Source organism: Haliaeetus albicilla, chromosome 11 (assembly GCF_947461875.1).
Source record: "Haliaeetus albicilla chromosome 11, bHalAlb1.1, whole genome shotgun sequence".
NCBI classification, from domain to species: Eukaryota; Metazoa; Chordata; class Aves; order Accipitriformes; family Accipitridae; genus Haliaeetus; species Haliaeetus albicilla.
Window position 1 is genome coordinate 18,295,109 of NC_091493.1, and position 20,508 is coordinate 18,315,616.

Genomic DNA, 20,508 nt, shown 5'->3' on the forward strand with positions numbered 1-20,508 from the left:
GATACTGTTGGAGTAAAGGAAATCTGGGCAGAAGCAGCCCCTGTTTTGTTTTCAGCTTTTTGTTACCTTCAGCAGTTGGAGAAAGTTACAGTAGCCCCAGGATGCAAATGAGGACTTGGATAAGCATTTGACACTTTGCTTGACTACAGCTATAAAAAATTCAGGTTGCAGAGTGGGGCTTAAGTAGTCTTGAACTCAATTATCTAAAAAAATAATCTGCCAAAATAAAGTACAAAGTCACCTCTTCAGGAATCAATATGAAGTATGAAACACTTGCAGATAAAGAAAATGTGCGTGCTTAGACTTTTTTATTTCTTTTAATCCTAGCTACTGGGAAGGAGGTAGCTTCCATAAAGCTCTGCAGAATAATCCTGAGTTGATGCAACTCATTTTAATCAGTGGTATCCGGTTTTTCTTTTAAAGGGAACCATTGTTTTTACTCCATCATGGAAGTTACAGCTACCAGCTTTCAAAACTGTTTTGTAAATGTCCTGTGTATATCAATTACTATGAAATTAACTCGGCCAGAGGCCTGAAAAGGAAAAGTTGGGATGTAACCTCTGAAATATCTCCATACCAAGCAGTATGTTAGTATATCAGAATAGAAACAAACTGAAGTAGATTCAGCAATATATTTAACATGGGAGAAAATATGAAGCTGGAAAAATACTTTTACTTCATCTGTAGCTTGTGCCTGCAAGTCTTAGTGAGGTTATTAAGTTAATACTTACCTATTTACCAATTCATTTGACTAACTGCTAACTTCTAAGCCTCTTTGATATTTATTGGCTATTTAAACCATAGAAAAATCAATTATGTATTAGTTCAGTAGGTCATTAAAGTTCATTGTTGCCTATAAGAAGGGTGAGGAGGGAGCTTCCACAAGGAATTCAGCAGCTATTTTAGAACAGTCTTTCTTCTTAGAGTTTATAAAGTTTGTAAGCTTTGATGCAACATAATCAGGGCTTCTTTGTAAAATATCTGTCACTGGCTGCAGAGTAGGTTAATGGATGGAGTTTAGTGAAATGAAACCCCCCACACTCAAATTTACATTTTAAAATAATTTAATTTCAGTTCTCTGAAAAATAAAATTCTTATTCATTATATTTGTGTGATCTCTCATTGTGTTTGTAATATGCTTTTAGACCTAGCTGTGTAGGGGACAAAAAAGGGCAATAATAAAATGAAGACTAACTTGGTGTTCTAGCAGTAGCAAACTTCTGTAAATATAATAATCCGTATATGGAAAAGGAGCTACCTAGTGCAGTTCCTTGTCTTGAAGGCAACAGAGTTTGTGCACACTGTTTATGGAAATCATACGCAGACCTGCTGAGGAGCAGATTTGTTCAAATGGAGTACGTGCTAGAGTGTACAGCACTAGTGAGTTAACCAAAATGCACTCTGCTTTAGAGAAGTGAGCCACAAAAGTGCAAAGTAAGTGCTTGGTCCTTCCTAAACAAAGGCTGCCGCACCTATGTTAAAATGCGGGGAATTTGGGAAGAGGGAAGGAACTGTCTTAGTGATATTTTCCATTAACGTTGCGTGGTTGGGGTGGGATGTATAAAGTGTAGGCAGGATTCCAGATAACTGGCAGTCATACAGGTTTTGCATCTGATGTCATTTGGGAAGAGGGCCAGGGTACGGGTGTGAGGAGAAGAAAAGGAAAATGAAAGACAAGAGCGAGATGGTGGATTGGAATAGGAAGGAACAGATGGATAGGGGAAGAAGACCAATTGAAAGAAAATGTGTGCATTATGTCTCCACTCAGATGTGTCCATCTTTCCAATGAACACCCAGCAACTGGTCTGTGAACTTTCTTTCCTTCTTTTAATGGATAGATTCCTGTGCAGAGAGAGTCCTCAGCACCAGTCTGCCGCTGAAGCTTTTGAGAGGGGAAGATTGACTGACATAGAGAGTAGGCAATGTTCTTCATAGGAGTCTTTAATAATGTTCATGCCATGGTAAATGAAACTGCAGAAACACATACCACTGCTGTATGTATAAATAGACAGACACAGAGCAAACAGTGTAGGTTGTTAGGGTTTGTGCCAGCTGGGGCAAAGATAAAAACATGCTTGGGTTTTACAAATATTTCACTTGTTAGGTGCGTTCTGGAGTCTCCTAACGTTGTGCTGTCTCCTGTTCAGCACTATGAGTGGCAAAAAGCAGAATTGTGGGATTTTCACCTATCTGTGCTTGCTGCCTCTAAGCATTTTATCACTGCATAGTCCAGAACCTTTTCAAGCCTAGTTACATATCTGTAATGTTCCTTTTACGCTAGTTCTTCCACCATTACTAACACTGATAGTCACCTGTAATGTTTCAGAAAATGTTTTAGAAAAAGCAGGTTAGATTAGTTTCTTCTATCCTCTTGCACTACTGCTGAAATTATTTTCTATCTGCATCATTCTTCTAGTTCATTGAAGGATTTTTTTTATCCTTTAAAACCAAAAAACTATAACTTGGAAATGTTTTTAAGATTGCTATTTGATTAATGGAAAAATACCAACTAAGGACTGTTGGACTCCATGATCTTATCTTTTCCAACCTAAATGATTCTATGATTCTAAGACCAGCTATACAGTTGTTTCAGAACAGTGAATATGTTTGCTAGCTTATTTATGGAAGCAGATGCAAATGGATGAGTTCAGCTGAAGAAACCTAAACTTCCTTATTGGCATTGATATAATTTAGTATTCATTCTTGAGTGAGTAAGCACTGAGTATACTCATGAATAAGAAGACCAAGTGTCTGTTTGTAAACTAACACATTAGGTTTGTTGAAGGAGGGTTATCTTGAGTTTGGGATGGCCCAGTCCCAGATGATTTACCAGTGAATCATAGGCTTGGAATGTTTATGCGTGTTTGTATCACTAATCAAAATAATTTTAAATATGAATACATGAGAAAAGTGAGTATGATAAAGCTGCACTTTAGTAATAAATTTAAGAATAATTTCATATTGTTAAATTTTATCTTAACTTTTCTACTACTCAGGCAAAGTGATTTTGATGGCAGTCTAAGGTTATCTATCATTCCAGTTTTTTAACTCAAAATTTATACTGGTTAATTGTTAATGTGACTGTCAGTTGAGGGAGTTCCAAGCACAGAACTCTTGCTAATTACAAAAAAAAAAAAAAAAATCAAACCATTCAAGATTGTCTTAAGCAGCTTAAAGCACATCAAAGCATGAGCATGTTAACATGTAATATCTGTTATAAACGCTCGTGACAAATTGGAGGAGCCAATTTGTATTGAATAAAAAAATCGAATTTATTAGCAAGCGATAAGAGAGCAAAACAGCGCTGGGCGGCCGGGGAGGCAATGCTCCGCCACAGGCCCGCAACTTTATGTTACCGTTACATTCCTTATATACATTTCATGTACCCCCTTTCTTGTAAGTCTCCGCCTTGTCCTGCTTCTTCTTTCCTCATTTGTGCAGGTCTGTTACTATATAGATTCGGTAAATTTTCTCAAGGATGAGTATCCTTTGATGTAGAATGTCTTTTGATGTGGAGAAATACAGTCTTTGTTAATTGCAGCTGTTGTCCTTCCTCTCCTTATCTAGTAAGTTATAGCCATTGCTTTCCTCCCCCCTTATCTAGTAAGTTATAGCCATTGCTTTCCTCCCGTGACCCGTGACCTTCACGCATCACTTAAGCAAGTTTTTGTTATTTACACAAGGCATATGTTAACTCTCAATATGTCTCTTCACCCTTCTCGATTTCATGAACAAAGTTAACCCGTTCATTACAATCCCCCCTTTTCTATTTTATCCTGATTTTGTTCATTAAATCAATCCAATGCTTCCTTTGCCCGCCCGAGGATAGGAGTAATTCCTCCATCTCCGATCTGTTCATATTGCTTTAGTAGCAGCATTAAATGTGCAGCTTCTAAGCGCCCTTTAACAACAGCGATTAACTTATTAAAAATGCATGGCCCAAAAGTAAAAAATAAGATTAACAAAATAAGAGGTCCTGCCATAGTTGACAATAGGGTGGTTAACCAGGGTGAATAATTAAACATGGACTCATACCAGTTCTGTTGTACTTCCCAGCCTTTTTTCCGTTTTTCTAACCCCTCCCATAGCTTGGCCATTATATCTCTAACTACTCCAGTATGGTCAACATATAGACAACACTCCTCCCGTAGGGCTGCACATAACCCCCCCTGTTGCATGAACGTTAAGTCCAAGCCCCGTCTGTTTTGCAATACTACTTCTGATAAAGACCTAACAGACTGTTCTAGGGCTGTCATGGCCTCTTCTATCCTAGCCAAATCCTTGTCGACCGCTACCCTTAGGGATTGAAATTTTTGATTTTGTTGTACGAGGGAGGTTATTCCTGTACCAGCTCCAGCAGCTCCGATTGCCATGAGAGTTGCCACCGTGAGGGCTGTAAAGGGCTCACGTTTCTGTATGTGATGGGCTTGAGTAGTTTGATAGTCATAAACGAAACTTTCGGGATGGTAAATAAGCCTAGGTATCACAGCTACTTGTATACAATATTCAGCTGTCCAATTAAAGACCTTTAGGGATATACAAGGTGTAACCCCAGTTTGGGAGCAAATCCACTTAGTATTATCTGCAGGAATTAACCACTCAGCTGTTATTTCTCCTGATTTGCGAGTTGTGTTACACAGGTGTCGTTTGTCCTTTGGGACATTTCCGATACACTTTCCTTTTTCCGATACTTGGGACATTGTTATCCCTTGTTTATGTCCAGATTCTTTATTCCACATGCACTGAGCTGGATTTATTCCGTTGGACTTTTTAAATCTACTGTCCACCCCAATAGCTTCATAAAAGGGCGGTCAAATGTCGTAACACAACCAACAATGCTCAGTTATATTAGGGTGGGTGGCATTCAGTACCTGATAACTGGCTTGGAGCATATCCCACAATGGGTTGATTCTTGTTGATACGCCCGAGATATTGTTTTCAGCGATATCTATGTTAGGGAGGATAGCAGCAGTCTGTACAATACTGTTACTATCATCTTCCTCTGCTATGACCGAATTTGGTCCTATACCAGAGGGTTCATTTGGCACCAGCTCTTTCCTTATTGTAATTATTCCCCCTGAATCTGCACCTGGTTCTCAAAGTCTGACTCTCCATGTTTTCCCTGTTAACCAAGCAGGATCTTTCGGGTTGGTTACATTAATATAAATATATGGGCAATTTCCACTCTATGGTCCTGTTTGGCTTCCATCCCAACCATGTGAAGCAGGTGTATATCCGTGAGGCCCTCATCCTACAGATAGGAATTTATCTGGACCTCCCCCAGGAATCCAATCAGAAGCTATAGTTTCGCAACCCCAGTAAGCACAATAGTAAGAGTCAGGATGGTTGTAATACCCCTTTCCAGGTTTAGAACTGGGACAAAAGTAAAAGCCTAAGTTATGTAGACATGGGTTCCTGGGTACGATTTGACATAAGGATTGATTAAAGCTTGGGGCCCCAGCAGCAATTACTTGCTGTAGTATCTTTTGATCCTCCCACCTATAGAGCGTCCATTTGTAAGGTTGGTGGGGGTTCCCTTTGCTTTGGGTTGTCCCTATTAGCATTAGCAACAGTCCTATCATCCAAGTGCTTAATCTTGAGTTTGAGAAAAGTGGTGTCCCTTTACCCTTGCGACAGGTATTCCGAGGGTGCTGATAATCATTTTGATTTTTGTCTTCATCCCTGGTGAGAGATGGGAGACTTTGGGGAAGCTCTGAGGACGTTTTGTTTGGGAGCAATAAGTCAAGAGGCTCCACGAGCCTTCTCTGGAGGTAGTTCATCAACCTTAATCCCCACAGCAGTACGTCTCTGCCCTCTTCTCTGCCTACTCTGTTGCTTAGAGCAGCGAGGTGTACCATCTTCTCGGCAGCAGTCGTATTCTTCAGGGGAACCTCCTTTATATTTAGTTTGCTTTGACTTATGTGCATCCCAGTTTGTATCCTTCACTTCCCAAGCTCCTCACCCCACTCTGACCACTGTTTGTCTGCGGGATACTTGTATTATTTCAGCCTTCGTTGGGCATAACTCATTTGCATAAAAACAACACCTCTCAGGGTTTATGCCTTTAGCAAAAAATACCCCACCATTCTTTGGGGTCTTTTATAATTTTCCCAGTTGATACTCCCACACGTAATGTTTGCTAAATTAATTTCTGTTCGTAATTATAACATTCGTGGCAAATGTCACTAGGGGAATACCCATAGGAGCAATGTGTCCACCACTTTTCTCTACAAAGTTTACACCTGTAACATACAAAGATAACATATACAGTGAGGATTTTTTACAAAAGACGGTCTCACTCCTCCACTTTTCTTCGGAACTTGATTTTCAAGCTGTTAGGGTCTCTGGTTGCCTCCCAATGAGAATTCCGAATTGGTCCTTTGATCCTGCTTGCATGAGTCCATCCTCGTTCTGTAGTCTGGACAGCAGTTTCTGTGGTAAGTAAAACAAGAAAGGGCCCCTCCCACCTAGGAGTGAGAGAGGATTCTTTCCAGGCTCTGATTAATACCATATCACCTGGCTTCACTGAATGTATGGATATATCTAGGGGTGGCCTCTGTACCACCATTCCCTTCTTTCGCAATCTCTTTCTCCTTTTCATTATCTGAACAATATAAGGGTTAATATTATCTTCATCTAAAGTAGGGTAATTGGCTGGGCATTCCATATCATAGGGCATGCCATATAACATTTCAAATGGGGAAATTCCAGTATCCGTTCGGGGCTGAATCTGAATATTTAATAAAGCAATTGGCAAACATTTTACCCAGGACATTTTGGTTTCTATCATTAACTTAGTTAGTTTCTTCTTTATTTCATCCACGTATTGTATTAACACGACCCCATCTTGTAACCGGTATTCCCGTAGAATCCGTTCTAGGGCTTGTCCAAATAAGTTTGGGGATTCCGTGAATCCTTGGGGAAGTACAGTCCACCTTAACTGCTGTTTCCTATGAGTGTCTGGGTCTTCCCACTCAAAGGCAAAATAATCTCTACATTCCTCCTTAAGAGGGCATGACCAGAATGCATCTTTAAGATTTATTACACTATACCATTGGTTTTCGGGCCCCAATTGACTCAACAGGGTGTGTGGGTTTGCCACTACCGGGAACCAGCTGACAGTCCGTTTATTGATTTCTCTTAGGTCATGCACCAGCCGATAACTACCATCGGATTTTTTTACTGGTAAAATTGGGGTATTAAACGGGGACATGCAGGGTTCGAGTACCCCCTTTCCCAACAGTCTTTCAATCTCAGGTTTTAGTCCCCTTCTCCCTTCATTAGATAAGGGATATTGTTTAACTCTCACTGGAATCTCTGGGTTCTTAATAACCACTTCAAACGGTTCAATATCCAGTTTTCCAACTGTTTCGGGGGTATACCACACTTCGGGGTTAATTTGTTTCTCGTCCACCTCTATAAGGGGACAAAGCCTGATTTTCAACTCTTTTTTTTTTCCACATCCACCCGAATCCCCATTTCTACGATTAAATCCCTACCTAATAAGTTATATTCCGCTTAAGGTACCAACAACAGCGTTCCGATTCCGTATCTGCAACTTGATTCCACCGCCACATCTTATTATAACGGGGACCCTAAAAGGTTCCCCTTTTGCTCCAATTACATTAACTTTATCCTCAGATATTTTACATCCCAGAGGTAATGATTGTACCGTAGACCTTTCGGCCCCGGTATCTACAAGAAAGGTCACCTCCTGACGCTGAGGACCCACTTTTAAAGTTATCAAGGGCTCTTTCTTACCGGGGGTCCTCAGCACATAGAGCCCCTGACCCCGCTAATCCTCCCGAAACACTTTTTCATCCTGAATCCTTTTTCTACATTCTCTCTTCATGTGTCCTTTTTTCCCGCAATAAAAACATTCTACGGCTTTATCTCCTCTCCCCCCGATTCTTTCCTTATCCCCCCCACCAGGCCGACCAGGTCTCATTATCACACCTTTCTGTCCCTCTCTTACCGCTGCAACCAGCAGCCTAGTCTGTCGCTTTTCCGTTTCCTCTTCTCGCCTCACATACACTTTCTGAGCTTCTCTAAGTAATTCATCCAACCCCTGCTCCTGCCAGTCCTCAATTTTCTCCAACTTCTTCCTAATATCTCCCCACGACTTGGCCACGAACTGAGTTTTCACCAATGCTTGTCCTACAGGAGTGGCAGGGTCCACCCCAGAATATAGCTGGAAACTTTTCCTTAGCCTCTCAAGCCATTCCGTTGGGGTCTCATCTTTCTTTTGTTGTTCATGAAAGACTTTATTAATATTCTGTCCTCGGGGAACAGATTCCCGTATCCCCTGAATTATAATTATTCTCAAGTCTGACATATTATTCCTATGAGCCGGATCTTGATTATTCCAGTTTGGCCGATTTAAGAGCCATTTTTGATCCGCCGCCGGACCAGCCTGATGCTGCTGGTCCCACACTCTCATCCCAGCCCCTCTAATCAAGTCTCTTTCCTCTACGGTAAATGATATACCCAGGATAGACTGTAATTCATCCCACGTGTACAAATTCGGTCCCAAGAATTGATCCAACCTTTCGGCTACCCCCAGGGGATCATCTAACAGATTCCCCATTTCCTTCTTAAATTCCCTTACATCCCCTGTATTAAGGGGGACTGCCACATACCCCGTTCCCGGTCCTTCCTGTCCATCCCCACCACGCACCAACATTTCCCGAAGAAGAAACAATCTTGCCTTTCCTTGCATTATTCTATTACGTGCAGACCTTCTGGGAGGGGGTGCCGGGATTGGGGAATCAGGTTCCGAATCTGACCCCCCCCGGGCCTGGGCTATTTCCTGGCCTTGGGGTGGGTCCTGAGGCGGAAGGGCCTGAGGGGCATAGGGAGGGGGCCAAAGGGGGTCCTCATCATTTTTTTTGAGGTTTATCTGATCTGTTTTCCCTTAAGGCAAAGAGGAATGACGGCTCCCAAGATTGGGGAATCCATAAGGCAGCATATTCACTCTCCTCTGGGCTGGCTGGTGGTCTTTTATTGTTTACCCATATATTTAATTGTTGACACACCCAATCCTCAGAGGACCCAAACACAGGCCAAAGTACATGAGGATTGCTGAGAGGTCTCCCACCCCAAATCTCAATACAATAATTGATCATTTTTTTTCCTTAGACTTATCCTTTCTCTTTGGTGAACTGTCCCAATATCTTATCATCAGGCCTAAGGGACTATCAGGGGGTATGTCTGGTAACTTATTTCCCTTCCCCATTCTCATGGGTCCAGAGGGCTTGCTTTTCCTCTGTCCCATCTTCCGAGGTGCCCTTATCCACACACACACTCACTTCCCTTCGGTCGTGACTCGCTCCCTCGCGGGCTACGAGAACTGCACTACTGGAGGGTCCGCACTCGCATGATCTCAGAGAGACCTCTCACACAGTCGCACCTCGGGATAACCACCCCAACCAAATGGCTCACACTTTATATACTCACCCGCTCCTGGGTCTTCGCTTGGTCTTCGTGCACAAAATTTAAGGGGTCCTACAGGTTCTTTTGCTCAGTTATCGTAATTTAAAGGGGTTCGCGGGTCCAGGGTGTGGTGACGACACCTCCTCAAGACGGGGCTATCCAAGGATAGGGCGCCTCCCCGCTTGCGAGGGTCCGCACCAGAGAACCTGGATCCGAGTCACGGCACCAAATTTGTTATAAACGCTCGTGACAAATTGGAGGAGCCAATTTGTATTGAATAAAAAAATCGAATTTATTAGCAAGCGATAAGAGAGCAAAACAGCGCTGGGCGGCCGGGGAGGCAATGCTCTGCCACAGGCCCGCAACTTTATGTTACCGTTACATTCCTTATATACATTTAATGTACCCCCTTTCTTGTAAGTCTCCGCCTTGTCCTGCTTCTTCTTTCCTCATTTGTGCAGGTCTGTTACTATGTAGATTCGGTAAATTTTCTCAAGGATGAGTATCCTTTGATGTAGAATGTCTTTTGATGCGGAGAAATACAGTCTTTGTTAATTGCAGCTGTTGTCCTTCCTCTCCTTATCTAGTAAGTTATAGCCATTGCTTTCCTCCCCCCTTATCTAGTAAGTTATAGCCATTGCTTTCCTCCCGTGACCCGTGACCTTCACGCATCACTTAAGCAAGTTTTTGTTATTTACACAAGGCATATGTTAACTCTCAATATGTCTCTTCACCCTTCTCGATTTCATGAACAAAGTTAACCCATTCATTACAATATCTATGTGAAGAGTAAATGGTAGCTGAACACAAGTAACTTTGATTTACAAATCTTGACTTACTAACCTTGAATTACTTGGCTGGAATGCTGCACATAAGGCTATTTTAACTAAGTGTCGTGGTTTCAGCCCAGCCGGTAACAAAGGACCACGCGGCCGCTCGCTCACTCCTCCCGCCCCCCTCCGGTGGGATAGGGGGGAGACGGAGGAGAGAAAAGAGAAAAAAAACAACAACTGGAACCTTGAGGGTTGAGATAAAGGCAGTTTACTGGAACAACACAAAGAAAATACAACAGCGATGGTACTAATGAAAGAGTATACAAAAAGAGTGATGCACAGTGCAACTGATCACCACCCGGGACTCGACGCTCCGCCACTTCCCCCACCAAAAGTGGAGACCACCCCCCGGCCCACTCCCCATTTATATACTGAGCATGATGTCACATGGTATGGAATAGCTCCTTGGCTAGTTCAGGTCAGCTGCCCCGGCTATGCCCCCCACCTCCCAGGTTCCTGTAAAAATTAACTCTATCTCAGCTGAACCCAGGACATTATCCACCCCTTATTCTATACCATCTCCATCATGCCTAGATCTTACATTTTCCAATCAACCACTACCACTTTCCTTGTCTTATATATATAAGTATATGGACTCGCCCCCCCCACCCCACCCCGCGCGCACACACACACATGCAAATGGTATTCCTTTAGCCTATGGGCTATCCCTCTAATGTGTCCATCGATTTTATTTAGTCCATGACTTTGGGGCTCCATCTGTTGTAACAGTTCTTCAGGGTAAGAGAGATGGTGTAAGATGTTGGATTGTTGTATGCTGCCTCTGGAACTTGTGGCTAGTACATTTGGTGCAACTCACACCCTTGGTCTGCAGGTCGAAGCTGTTGATCTTGAGGAAATTGCTGGGTGCCAGTTCAAGTTCTATCGCTGTTGTACTTGGCTCAGTTTCAAAGTCCATCCTGCAGTCATTTGGGTAATTCTTACAGTAATACCCTTGATATGGCATATAGACACTATAGATACAATGACATGCATTGGCAGGTTATTTAGCAGTTAAATATCATACAGCCCAATTCACTGGCTATTCTCTCCCAAGATCAAATCTCCCTGAGGTACACATCGAACTTCCCCATCCTGCATCACCCACCAGGTGTACCCAGGTCCTTGAGCAAAAACAACCCCTTGAATGGGTTTGCCTCTGCTTGAGGCAGGACTAACTCAGACTGTCTTTCCTAACATACTCCTCATACGCACTACAGGGACTTTATCCCCTTCTACAGTATGAGGAAGTCTTGGTTGGGCAGGGCCAGCCCGACTGGCGGATTCTCTAGTATTAACTAACCACGTGGCTTTTGTTAAATGTGTATCCCAATGTTTGAAAGTCCTACCCCCCATCGCTCTCAATGTAGTTTTCAGCAGTCCATTGTATCATTCGATTTTTCCGGAGGCCGGTGCGTGATAAGGGATGTGATATACCCACTCAATGCCATGTTTTTTGGCCCAGGTGTCTATGAGGTTGTTTCAGAAGTGAGTCCCGTTGTCCGACTCAATTCTCTCTGGGGTGCCGTGTTGCCATAAAATTTTCTCTTCAAGGCCCAGGATAGTGTTCTGGGCAGTGGCATGGGACACAGGGTATGTTTCCAGCCATCCAGTGGTTGCTTCCACCATTGTAAGCACATGGCACTTGCCTTGGTGTGTTCGTGGGAGTGTGATATAGTCAATCTGCCAGGCCTCCCACTGTTTATATTTCAGCCATCGCCCCCCATGCGACAGGGGTTTTTGCCGCTTGGCTTGCTTAATTGCAGCACATGTTTCACATTCGTGGATGACCTGTGCGATAGTGTCTATGGTCAAGTCCACCCCTCGATCTCGAGCCCATCTATATGTTGCATCTCTCCCCTGATGGCCTGAGGTATCGTGAGCCCACTGAGCCATAAATAGCTCACGCCTACGTTGCCAGTCCAGGTCCACCTGAGACACTTCAATCTTGGCGGCTTGATCTGCCTGCTGATTGTTTTGATGTTCTTCAGTGGCCTGACTCTTGGGTACATGAGCATCTACGTGACGTCCTTTTACCGCTAGCTTCTCTATCCGAACAGCGATATCTTGCCACAGTGCGGCAGCCCAAATGGGTTTATCTCTGCGTTGCCAGTTGCCCTTCTTCCATTGCTGTAGCCACCCCCATAGGGCATTTGCCACCATCCATGAGTCAGTATAGAGATAGAGCACTGGCCACTTTTCTCTTTCAGCAATATCTAATGCTAGCTGGATGGCTGTCACCTCTGCAAACTGACTCGATTCACCTTCTCCTTCAGCAGTTTCTGCGACTAGTCGTGTAGGACTCCATACAGCAGCCTTCCACCTCCGATGTTTTCCCACGATGCGACAGGACTCATCAGTGAACAGGGCATATTGCCTCTCATTCTCTGGCAGTTTATTATACAGCGGGGCCTCTTCAGCCCGTGTCACCTCCTCCTCTGGCGACATTCCAAAATCTTTGTCTTCTGGCCAGTCCGTGATGACTTCTAAAATTCCTGGGCGACTGGGGTTTCCTATGCAAGCCCGTTGTGTGATCAGTGCAATCCACTTACTCCACGTGGCATCAGTTGCGTGATGTGTAGAGGAAACTTTCCCTTTGAACATCCAGCCCAGCACTGGCAGTCGGGGTGCTAAGAAGAGCTGTGTTTCAGTACCAACCACTTCTGAAGCGGCTCGAACTCCTTCATATGCTGCCAATATCTCTTTTTCAGTTGGAGTATAGCGAGCTTCAGATCCTTGATATCCCCGACTCCAAAACCCCAGGGGTCGGCCTCGGGTCTCTCCAGGTGCGTTCTGCCAAAGGCTCCAGGTAGGGCCATTCTCCCCAGCTGCAGTGTAGAGCACATTTTTAACATCTGGTCCTGTCCGGACTGGCCCAAGAGCTACTGCATGAACAATCTCCCGCTTAATTTGTTCAAAGGCTTGTCGTTGCTCAGGCCCCCATTTAAAATCGTTCTTCTTCCAGGTAACTTGGTAGAGAGGACTTACAATTTGACTGTAATTTGGAATATGCATTCTCCAAAAGCCCACAACACCTAAGAAAGCCTGTGTTTCCTTTTTATTAGTCGGTGAGGACATAGCTGCTATTTTGTTGATCACGTCCGCAGGGATCTGACGACGCCCGTCTTGCCATTTTACTCCTAAGAACTGGATTTCCTGCGCAGGTCCCTTGACCTTACTTTCTTTTATGGCAAAACCAGCCTTCAAAAGGATTTGGATTATTTTCTTCCCTTTCTCAAAAACTTCTTCTGCCGTGTTGCCCCATATGATGATGTCATCAATATATTGCAGGTGCTCTGGAGCTTCACCTTTTTCTAGTGCAGTCTGGATCAGTCCATGGCAAATAGTGGGGCTGTGTTTCCACCCCTGGGGCAGTCGATTCCAGGTGTACTGGACGCCCCTCCAAGTGAAAGCAAACTGTGGCCTGCACTCCGCTGCCAAAGGAATGGAGAAAAATGTATTAGCAATGTCAATTGTGGCATACCACTTAGCTGCCTTTGATTCCAGTTCATATTGAAGCTCTAACATATCGGGCACAGCAGCGCTTAGCGGTGGCGTGACTTCATTCAGCCCACGATAATCTACTGTTAGTCTCCATTCCCCATTAGATTTCCGCACGGGCCATATGGGACTATTAAAGGGTGAGTGAGTCTTGCTGATCACTCCTTGGCTCTCTAATTGGCAAATCAGCTTATGGATGGGGATCAGGGAGTCTCGGTTGGTGCGATATTGCCGCCGGTGCACCGTCGTGGTAGCAATTGGCACCTGTTGTTCTTCAACCTTCAGCAACCCCACAACCGAAAGGTCTTGGGACAGACCACGTAGGGTAGACAGCTGCTCAGTCTCCTCCGTCTCCAATGCAGCTATACCAAAGGCCCAACGGTATCCTTTTGGGTCTTTGAAATACCCCCTCCTGAGATATTCTATACCAAGGATGCACGGGGCCTCTGGGCCAGTTGCAATGGGGTGTTTATGCCACTCATTCCCGGTTAGACTCATTTCAGCTTCTAATACGGTTAGCTCTTGGGATACCCCTGTCACACCAGAGATACAGATGGGTTCTGCCCCTTTATAACTTGATGGCATTAGGGTACATTGTACACCAGTGTCTACTAGAGCCTTATATTCCTGTGGGTCTGACGTGCCAGGCCATTGAATCGACACTGTCCAGTAGACTCGGTTGTCCCTCTCCTCCACCTGGCTGGAGGCAGGGCCCCTCTAATCCTGGTTAGAATATCCGTTACTCACTTTTTGCACACGTGAATCAGAAGTCCCTTCAAGAGGATCAGAAATGAGATCGGCCCATCTACTGCGCCCGGGGGACTGCTCACGGGAAACTGGAGCAGCAGTTTTCCAAGAAGAATCCTCTTTTCTGGTTGCTTTTTCTCGCAACTCCCGTACCCGTGCATCCAAGACTGAGGTAGGTTTTCCATCCCACTTCCTCATGTCCTCCCCATGGTCACGCAGGTAAAACCACAGGTTAGCCCGTCGTGTGTACTTTCTCTCTCTTCTCTCTCGGGCAGAGGAACACTTACTCCCAATAACTGTGATGCAGGCCTGTACATGTGAGGAGGAGGACATATCCACTTTGAATTGCTGGAACTCTCGGGACAATTCCTCTACAGCTGAGACACAGGCCCGTAGGGAGGAAGAGAGACTTCCTTCGTATTGCCGGAGTTGGACGGCCAATTCATCCACCATTTGTCCATAGCCTTCTTTCCAGGACATTACTGCCAATGAGTTGGCATAGGTTGGTGGTGCACTTCGTAGAAACTTCCGCCACATCGGTTGTGTGCATTGGACTTCATCTGGATCTGTGGGTGACTGCGCATTTTCTGGATTATTATAAATCACCTCCAGCACGGCTAATTCCCTCAGGTACTGGATACCTCTCTCCATGGTGGTCCACTTGCCTTGGTGACATGTAACTTCATCCCTGAAGGGGTATCTTTCCTTTACACCTAACAGAAGTCGCCTCCAGAGGCTGAGGATTTGTGTTTTTCTCCCAATCGCCTTGTCGATGCCCCCTTCCCTAGACAGAGATCCCAACTGCTTGGCTTCCTTACCCTCTAATTCCACACTACTAGCCCCATTATCTCAGCACCGGAGCAGCCAGGTAACAACGTGCTCACCTGGGTGGCGGCTAAAATCTTTTCGCATGTCACGCAACTCACTCAGGGATAGAGATCGGGTAATTATTTGAGGTTCTGCCTCTTCCTCCTGTTCTCGCAATGACCCTGGTTCATCTTCATCTCTCACTAAGCGAACTGATTTCTTTGTGTGTTTCTTTTTCTGTACAGGGGCGACTGATACTGGCACAGGTTGGTTTTCTGGTTTAGCTGCAGTATCTGTCACCAGGATAGGGGTAGCCACGGTGCCTGTCGTCGGGGTTGGGGTAGCCACGGTGCATGTTGTCCTGTTTTCCATCTTTTCCCCCTTTTCCCCCTGAGGATGCTGCCTAATATCAAGCAGTGTTTGGTAGATACTGGTCAGGGCCCAGCACAGTGCAGCAAGTTGTATGTCTTTGGAATAGCCACAGCATTTTTCTTTCAAATATTCTACCACTTCATGAGGGTTCTGTAGTTGTTCGGGAGTGAACTTCCAAGCCACCGGAGGTGAGAAGTTCTCTAGATACCTGCCCATATCTTCCCACATGCCGTGCCACCCATGAATATCCAGCTTTGGGGCAGATCTCTGGGTGGTACTCTTAAAGAGCCTTTTTGTAGCCCTAAACAAGACCTGAAACATATTCAGGAGGCATAGCACTAACAGCACACTGGCTTGCGCATCCCAAGGATATTCAAAATTCTCAAAAGCTGTTGTAATTAGTCGGAAGGAGAAAAGGGAGGCAAATGGACGGGGTCCCCCCCTAACTTCTTCATGGATTGGGTGTAATTACCAATAAAATCCGACAGAAGGTGCCCAAAGTATGGAAATGATATCACTGCCTCATACAGATACCAGCTTAACCTCATGACCAGTGATGTAATCATTTCACAAATCGACATTGCCCAGTACAGCAAAATGATAATCCCAATCACTCTCCCAGAGATGAGATACGCAACTACAGGCAATACATAGAGCATATAAGAACTTACAAAACGCCACCATGTAAACAAATTAATCTACATTGTGACTAACATCTAGTTATCTAGTATAAGAAATGCGTATGACAAATTTGTTTCAACACGCTCTGGCCAGATCTGTCGTTATCTCAACCCTTCGTGCCCCACGTTGGGCGCCAAAAAGGACTGTCGTGGTTTCAGCCCAGCCGGTAACAAAGGACCACGCGGCCGCTCGCTCACTCCTCCCGCCCCCCTCCGGTGGGATAGGGGGGGAGACGGAGGAGAGAAAAAAAAACAAACCTGGAACCTCGAGGGTTGAGATAAAGGCAGTTTACTGGAACAACACAAAGAAATTGCAACAACAACAACAACAACGGTACTAATGAAAGAGTATACAAAAAGAGTGATGCACAGTGCAACTGATCACCACCCGGGACCCGACGCTCCGCCACTTCCCCCACCGAAAGTCGAGCCCACCCCCCGGCCCGCTCCCCATTTATATACTGAGCATGATGGCACATGGTATGGAATAGCTCCTTGGCCAGTTCAGGTCAGCTGCCCCGGCTATGCCCCCCACCTCCCAGGTTCCTGTAAAAATTAACTCTATCTATCTCAGCTGAACCCAGGACACTAAGTTATACGTATTTCTACTTCTCTTGTCTGACAAGGTGTTGGTCGTGTGAGATGCATATACATAGATATAAATAAAACTGTATAACCTACCATCATAGCTTATATTCTATTTGAAAAATCTCTGGGTTCTGTTTGCTATGGAGCTACTTGTTTTGTTGCTTGAAAATAATTTGCTTTCAAATTCCTGTAGTTCTAATACAGCATACTAAACTCCAGCTTTTTGTGAAGGTTCAGACTAACTTTTTTTTAGATAGAAAATATGTTAATCAAGTTAACGTTATACTACCATTGTCAGCTACAAGTTTTTAGAAAGCAGGCATGTGTTTAAGTACATTTAAGAAGAAATAACTGATTGTTCATGACCCTATGTATTAATCGTTCTGAATCGGATGAAATAATGCATAAATAATTTTTCCGTTTGCTTTGATAGTTCAGTTAGTTTCTCCAGATAGATGAAAAAAACCTCAGTTGATGTTAAAAGAACCATTTCAGTGCTGTAGACTGGTTTTGGTTTACTACCCTTAGAGGCATAAAGAAGCTATTTAATATAACAGATAAAACAGTCGTGTTTATGAAACCTTACTCATCTGAAAATGGAGAGGAAGGTATGTGTGTGGGAGTCTCAACTGATTTTTCATGATAAACTACTGATTTGAACACAAGTATGTAATTCATATGAAGAGCTGCATGGTACAGAGCAGAAAATAAATTCATTAACATCTTCTCATAGTTTGGCGGGGGGGGAAGCCCACATCTTTCCAGTGGTTTTATAATTTTCTAGTTGCATATACAAAATAGATAGTAGGAAAGCTTTTAAATCCTTATGTGGGATTATTTTGGGATATCCTTTTTCTGCATTCATTTATGAATCAGTCATGACCTTAGGTTTGCCCAATTATGAGGGTCATTTTTTGTTCAACCCTTTCTTAAACTATCCAGTCCCAATGGAACAGTTGAGTCTTATTAATGCTTAATGGTGTTTGGTCTCAGTAGCTTGGGAAAAGGATGCAGAGGAATAGGTTGAAGGCATAGTTGCACTCTTGCCATCTGGTAACAATGGCCAGATGCGTGTTTGAGAAAAGAGTACATGTATTCTTCAGCAACTGAGTTGTCGTATCTCCGCCTTTTGAGGGTTTGTTCCCTGCCACAGTTTCCTTTAAAATTAATGGGATTTCTCTGATCTGTAGGATATCATGTTCATGGATCAACATGCTTCATCAAAGTTTAAAAAAAAAAAAAACACCCAACATAATTCCTGTTATAGAGCAACAAGATAGTTGTTTTTCAAGGTCTTATATGTAGACCTGCTTGCTTTGAATACTTTGTTAGTTAAGTCTCCTGCTTGTGGAGTCTCTGAGAAAACTAGAGAAAACACAAAGGAGGGCAGCAAAAAGCAGAGTGAACTCAATTTTTAGAGTGAGTAGAGGTGACTGGATCATAGACTATTAATATCATCAAGGTAGTAAGATAAATGAAGAGAGGGAATTGCTTGGTCTCAAATGGTAGGAGAAAGAGCAATCACTTAAGGCTAAGGAAGGAAAAGTTTGAACTAGATAATAAGGGCGGGGGAAGGAATGCTTTAAGCAGAGCAAGTGAGCAATGTTTTGCGGAATCTAAGGAAGAGTTTGAGGTACCATCACTCCAGAGGTGTGAGATTTAAATTAAAGATGTGGCTGGTAGGTTTTGGTATGAAAAATCACCTAAAATTCTAGTCAGGCTAAGTGGCACAGGCTGGGTTGCCTTACCCTATTTTTTACAGTTGTGATATGATGCAAGGAATGCCTGTGGCTTTGACTAGCTTTTAAAATGTAGTCTGTACTTCCACAGCCTGTTCATAGAGGTTACCAGGGAATGAAGGAAATGTATGCAGCAAGGGAGTGTAATGGGATAGACTGTAATAGTCAAGTAGCTTGTAATTTATACCTGTAACTATCTATTAATTCAGTTTGGGGGTTTTTTTTCTTTTTAAGTCGGTGCAGCTTCTCAGCACTGGATGACATTGGCAGCTAGAGTATTGCAGTGATAATGATTTCGTGATGCTGGAGAAAATGGCTTAAGACTGCTTTCAGCCTTTCTGAATGATGCCCTCATGTTGCGGATAATAAGGTTTGCCATAAAAAAAATGGGTTTGGAGAGCAGGGAAATCTTGTGTCCTCTTAAAAGAAAGCTTTCAAGTATTCATATTGAAACTTGGTACGACAATATGTCAAAATGTATTTAAAATAAAATGCGGCTTGTTCTGAGGCAGTCTCACTGTTTATACCAACCGCAATACTATTTCTGGCAATTCAGAAAGGACAGTTTCAAGCAGTCGCTAGTGAGAGTCAATGAAATGGAACAACCTCTTAAAAGTTTTGTCTTCCTCATCTTATTCTCCTGCTTATAGCACGTCTTCCCCTGTCAGACCTGGTTTATCTGTGCAAGATTTGCTCTATGCATCTTTCTCTTGGGATCTGGAATATATCTCTCTCTCTCCTGTGATTCAATTTCCTTCTTAGAGTTTTAAAAAAGTTCTTATTGGGTAATTAGATGATTCTGGGACATTGCATTGTGCCAGTTTTAAAGATATGTCGTTGTTAGAGTCAGAAGGGACTGTTCCAATCATCTGACCTCCTGCATGAGATGGTTACAGAATTTCATATAGTCGTTTTTATGTCTAACTTCCTTCTGAACTTCAATAAACAGCACTTGTTGTCTGAGATGATGATTTACTAAAACATAGATGCTACTATAACTTGCAGTACTCAGTCAGGGGAGGTGTCGGAAAAGTCAGATTTTAACATAACACCTTTTTGCTTAAACATCTTTTTTATGCAGCTTCAGTGTGTATTGCTTTGAGATGGAGCCAGAGGAAGATGGGGATTGTCTGCATCTCAAATGGCTCCATTCCCCGTGGTACAGAATAAGATGGATTGGCTTGATTATTCCATGTGCTTCTTTTGCTGAATTGTTTCTCCATTACGAAAGCAGTTGTTCAGACAGCAGTCCAGTGCTACCTGCTAGCTAATGGTTTGGAATATCTACTCAGAATAGGAATCGGGGGTTTTTAGTTTCTTTTTTTTTTTTTTTTTTAAATTCGGTATTAAAATATGTGGAATGGAATGGCCACTTGGTAGCAAAGCTGAACAGGAAGTAAAATGTGACGCTGCTTTTCAGAAATACTTTCATTTGTCTGGCTGTTGTGGTAGATTTGTGGGAAACTGTCAGGATTATAAAGGCACACTGACTTCTACCTGCAAGGCTACGTTTCTGTTTGTAATTGTGTTCCTAAGTTCCTACAATTATAATGCTACTTGTGGTGCTAATAGAAATTTTTTGATTCCTTGAATACAAGATGTACCGAATCAATTGGCTTTGCTTTCACCATGAGGTGAGTTGGGGCAATGTGAATGCCCCTTCCAGAGTCTCTAGCAGATTGAGAGACAATACTACATGAAAAAGCTTCAATGACAAGCTAAAGGGCTTATGTAGAGTTCTGTAGTTCTCTCTCTCTCCCTAATGTAGGTTTTGGTATTGTCCTAATGGCAAAGGCACACGCTCTGTATTTA

At 43.5% G+C, this 20,508-nt stretch overlaps 1 protein-coding gene across 1 annotated transcript in view; it reads left to right on the forward strand.

The window, feature by feature from the left end:
• Window positions 1–20,508, forward strand: part of USP54 (ubiquitin specific peptidase 54) — a 131,659-nt gene that overhangs the window by 110,656 nt on the left and 495 nt on the right. The window lies entirely within an intron of this gene.